Source organism: Galeopterus variegatus, unplaced genomic scaffold, assembly GCF_000696425.1.
Source record: "Galeopterus variegatus unplaced genomic scaffold, G_variegatus-3.0.2 Scaffold2525, whole genome shotgun sequence".
Taxonomy (NCBI): Eukaryota; Metazoa; Chordata; class Mammalia; order Dermoptera; family Cynocephalidae; genus Galeopterus; species Galeopterus variegatus.
In genome coordinates this window covers 191,213-202,329 of record NW_007728636.1, presented here as the reverse complement: position 1 = coordinate 202,329, position 11,117 = coordinate 191,213, and the positions used below count along the sequence as shown (strand labels likewise).

General features: G+C 45.9%; 1 pseudogene; it reads right to left on the bottom strand.

Annotated features, from left to right (window-relative positions):
• Positions 1 to 5,814: 5,814 nt before the first annotated feature.
• On the bottom strand, positions 5,815 to 6,683 carry LOC103598185 (annotated as a pseudogene).
• Between the last annotated feature and the right edge of the window lie 4,434 nt (positions 6,684 to 11,117).

Here is an 11,117-nt window from a genome sequence, read left to right as displayed (position 1 = left end):
ACTCGGTAGAGTGCGGTGCTGATAACACCAAGGCCACGGGTTCGGATCCTATATAGGGATGGCCGGTTTGCTCACTGGCTGAGCGTGGTGCTGACAACACCAGGCCAAGGGTTGAGATCCCCTTACCGGTCATCTTTTTTTTTTTTTTAAAGGATGACCGGTAAGGGGATCTCAACCCTTGGCCTGGTGTTGTCAGCACCACGCTCAGCCAGTGAGCAAACCGGCCATCCCTATATAGGATCCGAACCCGTGGCCTTGGTGTTATCAGCACCGCACTCTACCGAGTGAGCCACGGGCCGGCCCTTACCGGTCATCTTTTAAAAAAAAAAAAAGAAAAGAAAATGGAGCTCAGAAAAGTTAAGTAATTTGCCCAAAACCATATAGTTAGAAGTAGTGTTGTGTTTCTAGCTCAGGTATGCCCAAAGCCCATGCTCTCAATTCTGTGGTTGTCTTTAGGTGATAGCATTTGACTAATTTTTGTTCTCTTTCTCATACATGTTTGAATTTTTACAAGAGTCTGCATCTTTTTTTTTTTTTTGGCAGCTGGCTGGTACAGGGATCTGAACCTTTGACCTTGGTGTTACCAACACTACACTCTAACCAACTGAGCTAACCAGTTAGTCCTGTATCATTTTTATAATCAGTAAAAAAATAAACACATTTTCATTTTGAAAAAAAGTGGGCCATTTAGCAATGTAAAATTAACTCATCTCATTCCAGTCACGTTTTTCCTATTTGAATTGTAAAAGGCAAATCTCCAAAAAGGAATAAAACCACCATTTCTACCTCACCTTAAATGCCACTTCTTTAAAAGCAAACAAACAAAAACCTCACTCCCTATTCCTTAAGGATGAGGCTTAACCTAGGTGCTTCATGTTGAGAACAAGAGCAGAATCCCTAAAAAAAAAAAAAAAAAAAAAAAGGGCCAGCCCCGTGGCTCACTCGGGAGAGTGCGGTGCTGATAACACCAAGGCCACGGGTTCGGATCCCAAAAAAAAAAAAAAAAAAAAAAGAACAAGAGCAGTTTTCCAGAAATCAGATCAATCAATCAACCACAGTATATGCTAACCAGAGGAAGCCCAACAGAACTGTTGGGGAGGTCAATGTCAAATGATACCAGCAGTGGGAGCCATAGGATCAAGACTCCTCAGCCTCCAGGTCTCAAAAAAGAACCTAAGGTAGTGTCAGAAATAGAAAGCTGACCCTTTTCTTTCTCCCTCTTCGTCCTACTTCATCTCAGAAATGATTAGCATCAGAGTCTAATGATTCTGACAGGGCTTTGAGTGGGAAATCTAGACAGGGCTAAATATTGGGTCAGAATGAAGAGCAATCAAGCTATATGCAGGCAGGATCCCCAGATTCAGAGTAGCAGAGAAGAACCTGTAGGAGGAACTCAGGAACCCCACTAGCTAACTGGGCTTCAGGGCTGCCACAGGTCACTAGGGGATAGCATTCCAGGCAGGATAACAGGTCAGAACCTAACTGTCCAAAGATCATTCCAGAGTCTCAGGGGCCCAGGACTTATTGACACCAAGGTATTTGGTAATTAGATCATTCATTCATTCAACAAACATTGATAAAGACCTCCTGTATACCAGGCCCTATAAGACTAATGGGGACACAGCATGATTTTCATCTCCGGGAGTTTACAGTGTGTGGGAAGAAAATAGCAATACAGTGTGAGAATCAGAGGGTGCCATGGGAACCCAAAGGAGGGAACTAACCCGACCTGAAGATCAGAGAAAATATGAGAGAAAGTTTGAATGTGGGTATCCAGGGCTAGACATCGTGTAATCCCTCCTTTCACTTTAGGCGAAATATATAAGAAGTGACATAGGTGTTGTCTTTGTTGTAGCTTTTAACAACACACAATAAGCCTGCCTTTCCACTTTTTTTTTTTTTTTTTTTAAAGATGACCGGTAAGGGGATCTTAACCCTTGACTTGGTGTTGTCAGCACCACACTCACCCAGTGAGCTAACCGGCCATCCCTATGTGGGCTCCGAACCCTTGGCCTTGGTGTTATCAGCACCGCACTCTCCCGAGTGAGCCACAGGGCCAGCCCGTGCCTTTCCCCTTTTTTTTTTTTTTTAAAGATGACCGGTAAGGGGATCTTAACCCTTGACTTGGTGTTGTCAGCACCACACTCACCCAGTGAGCTAACCGGCCATCCCTATGTGGGCTCCGAACCCTTGGCCTTGGTGTTATCAGCACCGCACTCTCCCGAGTGAGCCACAGGGCCAGCCCGTGCCTTTCCACTTTTTAAAAGAGTTGTTTTATGAGAACATTCGTACCTCGTATTGACTGTCTTGTGGAATGTACAGCCACCAAGGCCAGGACATGTCAACCTTCCTGGAAGCTGGGCAGGCAAGAGCCCAGGGTACAATGAGATAAGTCTCCAGGTGATTGTTCTAAAACACCTTATCAGCTCTATAAAAATCAATGTAAAAATCCCTCAATTACCAAAACTAGGTGGGTGAGCCAAGAGGATACTCAGATACTGGTTCCCGTTTCACACCTACCCCGCCCCATCGTGCCCACACGCACACCCCAGCCTATTCATTCCTCAGCTCAATAACCGGCGGATCACATTTCTGCCTTTGCTGCCTCAGATATTCAGAAAGACAGCAGGAGGTCCCCCGACCCCCATCTGGTTATGAGTTTTGTCTTAAGCACATCATTTCTGGTTTCTTAAAATGGGGGGTGGGGAGGCATGGTGATCAGGGCTAGTAAGAAACATACAGTCCTTCTCTCAGACGCCATTGTTCTCTGGCCCCCAAACTTTGCTGGCCAGGAAAACTTGCTGGGAAATGTCATGTGGTCTCAGCTTTTATTGAGTAAAGAAGGGTCAGGGCTGTTCCAGACACAGTCTTGCTGGAGTGGGTTACTCGCTTTGCCTCCTTGTCACTCTCTTGACGTCACTTCTTCTTTCTGGATGACTATTCTGTTTTCTTCTTTAGCTTAATCAGAGTTTCTACTTCTCTGTAGAAACCAAATCATATAATTTTAGCTGAAACACAGTCATAGGTTGCCATGGCTTATCTCTACCACGGCCTCTAGCTTTTGCCCCACCACTAACTACAGATTTTCTCAATTTTGCTGTTCCCAAATGGCTGAACCTGATTTACTCAGCTTATCTCAGTTTTTGTTTGTTTTTTTAATCCCAGATTATAAAAATCTTTTTCAAGATACTGAGCAGCCAGTGGATAGGTTCCTCTTGGATAGGTGCTTATTTATTCATTCTTTAGTTGTTCATTCAGTTCTTGCTATGAGCTCACTAGGAGATAATGACAGAATACAAGAGACATATGACCTTGGCTGGAGAGAGATAAGTTAACAGACTGTTAAAAGACCACGTTATGGGGCCGGCCCGGTGGCGCACTGCTACAGTGCGCCACTTGGGAAGCGCGGCGGCGCTCCCGCCGAGGGTTCGGATCCCACATACAGACCAGCCACTCACTGGCTGAGCGAGGTGCGGGAGCAACACCGAGGGTTGCGATCCGTTGCCGGTCACAAAAAAAGACAAAAAAAAAAAAAAAGGGGGAAAAAAAAAAAGACCACGTTATAACAGAGGAAATGAACAGGTTGCTCCCAAATGGAGATGTTCAATAGGCTGTGGGATATGTCTGTGTCGAATGAGATGCAGGCTACCTTGGGGAGCCACAAGTTATAGATGTTAACTGAGGCTATGGCAGGGGGTGGGGAGGGATTAGATGACCCAGGGACACCCAGGGACAAAGCTGATAGCAGAACCCCAGGGAACACCAACAGTTAAGGGACATGCAATGGAGGAAAGGCCTAAAGAGGGAACTGAGGGAAAAGGAACACTAGGAAGGCTCAGTGTAGAAACAAAAGGAGAAATGAGTTTGAAGAAGGGAATTACCAACAGTGTCAAATCCCTCCCCAAATAGTACTGAGTAGGGATTGAGAGGAATACATTGGATTCGGTTATTGGGAGACCTCTGGAGACATTAGCCAGAGGAGTGAGAGGCACAAAAGCCAGAGTTCAGTGAGTTAAAGAAAAAGGAAGAGTGAGAAGAACTGAAGATGGAGGGTGGAGACAACTCTGAGTAATTAACTATGTGGAAATGGAGAGGTGGGTGAGGATGAGGATGGGCATGACGTTCATAACATGTCTGCCTAAGCAACCAGGGTTGGAGACAGTGGTGGGCGTTGTCTTAGAAAAAGGCATGACAGGCATTCTGGGGTCTCCTCTGTCTGGCGTGTCCTCAGGCAGGGACGCCTGGTGCAGGAACTGAAGGGTTGACTCTGCAGAAGAGCATGCAGTAGATCCTCAGTTCCCAAGGAATGGGAATGCTTCACCTTTTCATCCGTGGATTCCCAGCACCCCGCTTGGCCAAAGCTGGCATGGGGTAAGCCCTTAGCAAATATTTGTTGACTGATAACTGTATGGCTGAATGAATAGATGGATGAGTGGATGAAACTGAACTAAATGTTGTTCTGTTCTATAATCCCCTTTGTTGAGCTAGAGAATATTATTTGTGGAAGGTGGTGTCTGCTTTTCCTTCCACCACTGAAATTGTTATACAGTCCGTTATCAGGGTGAGCATTATTAATAAGCCTGTAAGGCCCCATAGAAGACCCCAAAGGAGGCACTCCCTAAAACATGGCGCTTTTCTCTTCCAGGTCCTAACAATCTCACCGGTGCCAAGGTGCAGCCTATCAGAAATCATTACCCGCCCCCGGCCAATCAACTACCGCCCCGTGTACTAACCACCCTCTCCTGGAACCCGGCTCTATATAAATGTATGCTTCTCCCCCGAATAAAGCGGAACTTCTCTGGTGAACTGTCAGCTCGGGTCCTGTCGTCCTTTCAAAGCCAACCAGGGAAATCCAGCTTCTTCAAAGGCCTAGTGATCAGAAATGGGGGGAGAGGGCTGACCTTTTATGAACAAAAGTTGGGACCAAGCCCAGGTCCTAAACAGGCTTGAGAGCTGCAAAGAGCACTACTGTTGGAGACCCCAAAGCAAGGCTTCATATATTCCTGTACACACAACCTTAATTTATACACAGTACAGAAGTAAACACTCCAGACATTTTGGGTTAACTGATTGAAGTCTCTTACCTTTCAGTATCTTCTTCCAAGACTCTGTAGGAAATGACAAACCCAGATGGTAAACTTCCCCAGACTAACTCCCCTCATTTCCCCTTCTCTGTCCCATGGGGAGATGCCTACATAACACCTTTGATTGCCCTGTACCTGCCCTGTTGCAGACTCTTTTTTTTTTTTTTTAAAAGATGACCAGTAAGGGGATCTTAACCCTTGACTTGGTGTTGTCAGCACCACGCTCACCCAGTGAGCGAACCGGCCATCCCTATGTGGGATCCGAACCCGGGGCCTTGGTGTTATCAGCACCGCACTCTCCCGAGTGAGCCACGGGCTGGCCCAAATGCTGACCACATCTCTCTGACTTCCAAGTTGGGCCACTTCTTTTTTTTTTGTCTTTTTCGTGACCGGTAAGGGGATCACAACCCTTGGTGTGGTGTCACCCGCACCACGCTCAGCCAGTGAGCGCACCAGCCATTCCTATATAGGATCCGAACCCGCGGTGGGAGCGTCACTGCGCTCCCAGCGCCGCACTCTCCTGAGTGCGCCACGGGGCGACCCCTGTTTCAGACTCTTATCATCAGTCTTTTTTTAATGTTATTTTCTGCTTGTGAAGGAAATACATGTTTATCCTTATTTTCTCTAGCCTCATCTCTGTTCCAGTCTTCCCCCTCTCCCCGCTTCTGTTTCATCTTTAACACCAGTTCCAGGATAACGTTTCTTTTTCTTTTTCTTTTTTTAAAGAGGCTTAATTAATTAATTTTATGTTTCCTTGTGTAATAACCCTATGTTGTAGCATGGCTGGAGCCTGGGTCCTCTGCACGGAGACTGATGTGGCTCTTTACAAGATGGTCAGTGAATTCCTGATAGGGAGACTTGGTAAACACGGTCTCCTTCCAGAGGTCAGATAGCTGTAGGTCTTAGAGATGGCATCAAAGGTAGCCATGCAGCCCCTGGCTGAGGTATAGCAGTAGTCAATACCAGCCATCAGCAGCAACTTCTTGGGCACAGGGTCTGAGATGATGCCAGTGCCTCTGGGGGTAGGGATGAAGCACACTAGCACAGAGCCACAGCGGCCTGTCACCTTGCAAGAGACAGTGTGGGGCTTGCCAGTCTTGTTCCCCCAGTAGCCTTTCCACATGAGGACAATGGGGAGCTTGGCCAGAATGATGACCCCTCACATGATGGTGGCTACTACCTCCTTGGAGCACTTAACACCCAGACCGACATGGCCATTGTAGTCCCCAGTAGCTACAGATGCCTTGAACCTGGTCCTCTGGCAAGCACACATCTGCATTTGCACCAGTATAATCTTTAAAATCTCATCCTTGAGGAATGCCCCCAGGAAAAAGTCAATGATCTCAGACTCTGATGAGAAGGGAGAAGAGATAGATCTTCTCCAGGGACTTGATCTTCATGTCCTTGACCAAGTGGCTCCGCTTGGTGATGGGATCCACTCAATGTCCTTGGCCTTACCTCTGCGAGCTGCACGGCCCTGGCAGCTCCCACGGCTGCGACCCTGGCCCCAGAGGCTGCTGCCAAAGCTTCCACAAAAGCCGCCATGGCCTCCCATTCCAGTGCCCCAGGCCCTCCCACTGCACCGGTGTCATCCACCATTTGGTGTTCTTTTGGGGAAGAAGCCAGGATAATGTTTCTAAAACACAGATCTGATGATGTTCCTCCCTGCTTAAAACTCTTCAGTGGTTCCCTGTGAATTTTAGGATAAAGTCCTATTTTTTTAGCAGAGAAGGAAGCATTCAAAGCCCTTCAGGTTCTGGTCCTGTCTCCACCTCTGTCTTCAGGGATATCCAACTGCAGTAGTGCCAGCACCATCCAGCAGCATGGCTTTCACAGCCTCTTGCCTTTGGTTCCTGCTCTTCCTGCAGCCTGAACTACTGCCCGCTACTCTGCTCCACTCTGCTCCATTCTTTTATGTCTAGGAACCCCCAGGTCTCCTTCATGGCATCTCTTTCACAGCCTCCTGCTAATTAGAGTCATAGCACAGATGGTGCTGATGCTCCTTGTCTGGCTTGGCCTGATTCTGTTTCAGCTTTTTTTTTGGTGGCTGGCCAGTAAGGGGATCTAAACCCTTGGCCTTGGTGTTATAATACCTTGCTCTAACCAATGAGATAACCAGCCAGCCTTGTTTCAGCTTTTGATTTCCGCAAGAAACCAAATCATATCAGGGATTTGGGCATTTGGGCAGTATACTAAGGATGTGAGGAGTATGGGCGAGGGGGTGGGTGTCACACTGCACAGTTCATGATATTTCATACCTAAAATTTCCCACCCCAGGTCTCTCCTTTCTTTTTTTTTTTTTTTTTAAAGATGACCGGTAATGGGATCTTAACCCTTGACTTGGTGTTGTCAGCACCACGCTCACCCAGTGAGCGAACCGGCCATCCCTATATGGGATCCGAACCCGGGGCCTTGGTGTTATCAGCACCACACTCTCCCGAGTGAGCCACGGGCCGGCCCCCAGGTCTCTCCTTTCTGAAATTCCCTTCCTACAGCCAGCATCCAGCCCTGCATATTTTCATCTGTCCCTTTCCCCTTTTTAGGAACATGTGTCTGTGTATAAACCTCCCTTGTCTCATGCCACCCCATCTCACCCAAATACCAGGTGGCCAAAAGGTTTGGTATGTACCCACAGAGTAGTTTATCATAGATTCTCCTAATCTCTTCTAAGGGTATTTTTGCACCAGTTGCTAAAAAAAATTAAGAGTCACCTTACTCATCTCTCTCCCTGAGTTTGCTGTGAGCTCCTCAAAGCCAGGCCTATATCTGTCTGATTTATCTCTGGCCCCTGTTCCAGCCTGGGCCTGGCATGGAAAACCACAGTAAATGCATGTTGAGCAGCATTGTCATGGCCCAGCCACAAGTGAGCCACTAGACTGTGGTATGGCCAGAAGGGGCTGGGAAGTGCAGCATAGCAGGTCAGTGAGGAATTCCTTTCATTTCCCATCCTATAGGGCTGGGTTTCTGACTACCTGCCCCCGCCTATTGTTCTCAGAGCTGATTCATACACAGAAATATATCATCAGCCTCTGTCAGTACCTCTCTGCCTCTCAGAAACCCATTCAGCCAGACAAAGGGACCACCATCTGCTGGGCACTTTCATGAAGTATTTCCTCCTCCAGGAAGTTTTCCTTCCTCTGTGGCAGTCCCCAGGAGCCACACTTCCCATAGGCCACCTCCCTTAAGAGCAGGTGCCAGGTTTGCTCCCTGAGCACAGGCCTGGTCATCTCTCAGCCTCCTCATTGGTCTCCCTTTCTCCACAGTCACCTCCTCCAGCCTGTTCTCCATACTCACCACCAGAAAGATGGTTCTAAATGCTAAACTGAGATGAAGATTCTTTCAGGGCTCCCACTGCTTTGTTTTAATAGCTTTATTGTGGAACAATTTATATACCATAAAATTCACCTATTTAAGTGTACAGTTGGATGAGTTCCAGTAAATTTACACAGTTGTGCAACCATCACCAAAATTCAATTTTAGAACACTTCCATCACCCCAAAAAGTTCCATTGTGCCCTCTTTCCCCATTTATGCAGTCAATCCCTGCTCCCATTCCCAGGCCCCGCCAACCACTGATCTGCTTTCTGTCTCTATAATTTTTCTTCTCTAGAAATTTCGTACAAATGGAACCATATAATATGTAGTCTTTTGTGTATGGCTTCTGTTATGGGCTGAATCTTTCCTCCCCTCCCCCTCATTCATATGTTTGGAGTCCTAACCTTTGGTATCTCAGAATGTGACTGTATTTGGAGAGCGTGTCTTTAAAGAAGTAATTAAGTTAAAATGAGGTCATAAGGGTGGGCCCTAAACCAGTATGACTGGGGTCCTTAAGGACACAGACTCACACATAGAGGAAAAAACACATGAAAATGAAAGAGAGAAAACAGCCATCTACAAGCCAAGGAGAGAGGCCTCAGAAGAAATCAACCTGCCAACACCTGATCTCAGACTTCTAGTCTTTAGAACTGTGAGAAAATAAATGTCTTGTTTAAGTCACCCAGTCCATGGAACTGTTATGGCAGCCCTAGCCAACTAACACAGCTTCTTTCAGGTAGCATGTTTTTGAGATTTTTTTTCATGTTAGTGCAAATGTCAGTAGTTCACTACTTTTTATTAATGAGTAGTATTCCTTTGTATAAATGTACCATATTTTGTTTATTTATTCACCAGAATATGAACATTTGGATTGTTTCCAGTTTGAGTGCTAAAATTGTCATGAAAAAATTTGCATACAAGTGTTTATCTGAACATGTTTTCACTTCTTTGTGTGAACATGGATCCCAGCGCTTTTAAGATCAAGTTTAAACTGCTTACCTCACCTCTCATCCTTTGTTGCTTCTTACCTATGCTCCAGCAGCATAGATCACTGCTACGTCCTTACACATACTATGTTATTTCTCCATTGCAAGTCTTTGCATATGCTGTGCTCTCTTCAGAAGTACACTCCCTATTTGCCTTGAAGAAGGCAGGTGCCTTCTCTGCCTTCCAGGCTAGTTTAGATCCCCTTCACTCTGCTCTCAAAATAACCCATTGAGGGCCGGCCCATGGCTCACTCGGGAGAGTGCGGTGCTGATAACACCAAGGCCCCGGGTTCGGATCCCACATAGGGATGGCCGGTTTGCTCACTGGCTGAGCGTGGTGCTGACAACACCAAGTCAAGGGTTAAGATCCCATTACCGGTCATCTTTAAAAAAAATAAAATAAAAAAATAAAAAAAAAATAACCCATTGAGCTTCTCTCTACCAAATGAGTTCTGGATTACAGTGTTGGTTTGACTGTTTCTTTAACTAGGCAAGTTCCTTAAGAAAAGGGATGGTGTGTTATTAATTTCTGCATTCCCAGTGTCCAGGACCTATGAAATAATTGGTGCTCAATAAATGTTTACTTAAAAAGGGAATGAATGAAGAATGAATGAATGATTCAGTTAAGTTGATAAATCTCTACTGAATGCCTACCATGTGTTTAGGGCAAAGCTGGCCACCATAGGGTCCACAAAACAAATAAAAAATATATTCTAAGTCCTCATGGCATTTTAGTTAAATTGGGGGAACAAGACCTACTCAGGAGAACTGATTAGAGAACAAGGCAATGAAGAATTAAATTGCTGAAGAGCACTGCAACACAGAGACCTCTGTTCAAATTCTGGCTGTATGTCTGTCGGAAAGCCACCTAACCTCTCTGGACTTCAGTTTCCTCATCTTTAAAATGGAGATAATAATCAGACAAATCAAGTTTGAGGTGCTAATGGAATATAGTGTTAATAATTAAACAACACCTCTCCTCTGGACAGTGTTTTATAGACGTTTACAAAGCTGATTCACATTCTTTACCTCATTTGATCAGCTCTGTGAAATAAATAGTCAGAGGTTATAACATAGCAACTACAGCAGATTGTAAAAATGGCCACAAATTATTTCCTTCCCTCTACCAACACTTTTTTTTTTTTTAAAGATGACTGGTAAGGGGATCTTAACCCTTGACTTGGTGTTGTCAGCACCATGCTGACCCAGTGAGTTAACCGGCCATCCCTATATGGGATCCGAACCTGTGGCCTTGGTGTTATCAGCACCACACTCTCTGGAGTGAGCCTACCAACACCTTTTGAAAGTGCCCTTCCACACTGACTCTCATTTGGCTTTGTGATTTGCTGTGACTAAAAACATGCTTAAGCATGGAGGCTTGCCTTCTTTTGTTACACTTGGAATCCTAAGACCATTATGTGAATGAGTCCAAGCTAGCCTGTTGGAGGATGAGAGGCCACATGGAGGAGAACAAAAGTTTCCCAGCCAACTGCCAATCTCCAAATATTTGAGTGAGGCCATATTAGATCATTCAGCCACCACCAACTCACCAGCTGAGCACAGATCCTTCAGATTAGCTGGCTAACATCAGAATTGTGAGCTATATAAATATACTGTACTATAGAATTATGAACTGAGGAGCCGGCCTGTGGCTCACTCGGGAGAGTGCGGTGCTGATAACACCAAGGCCACGGGTTCAGATCCCATATAGGGATGGCCGGTTTGCTCACTGG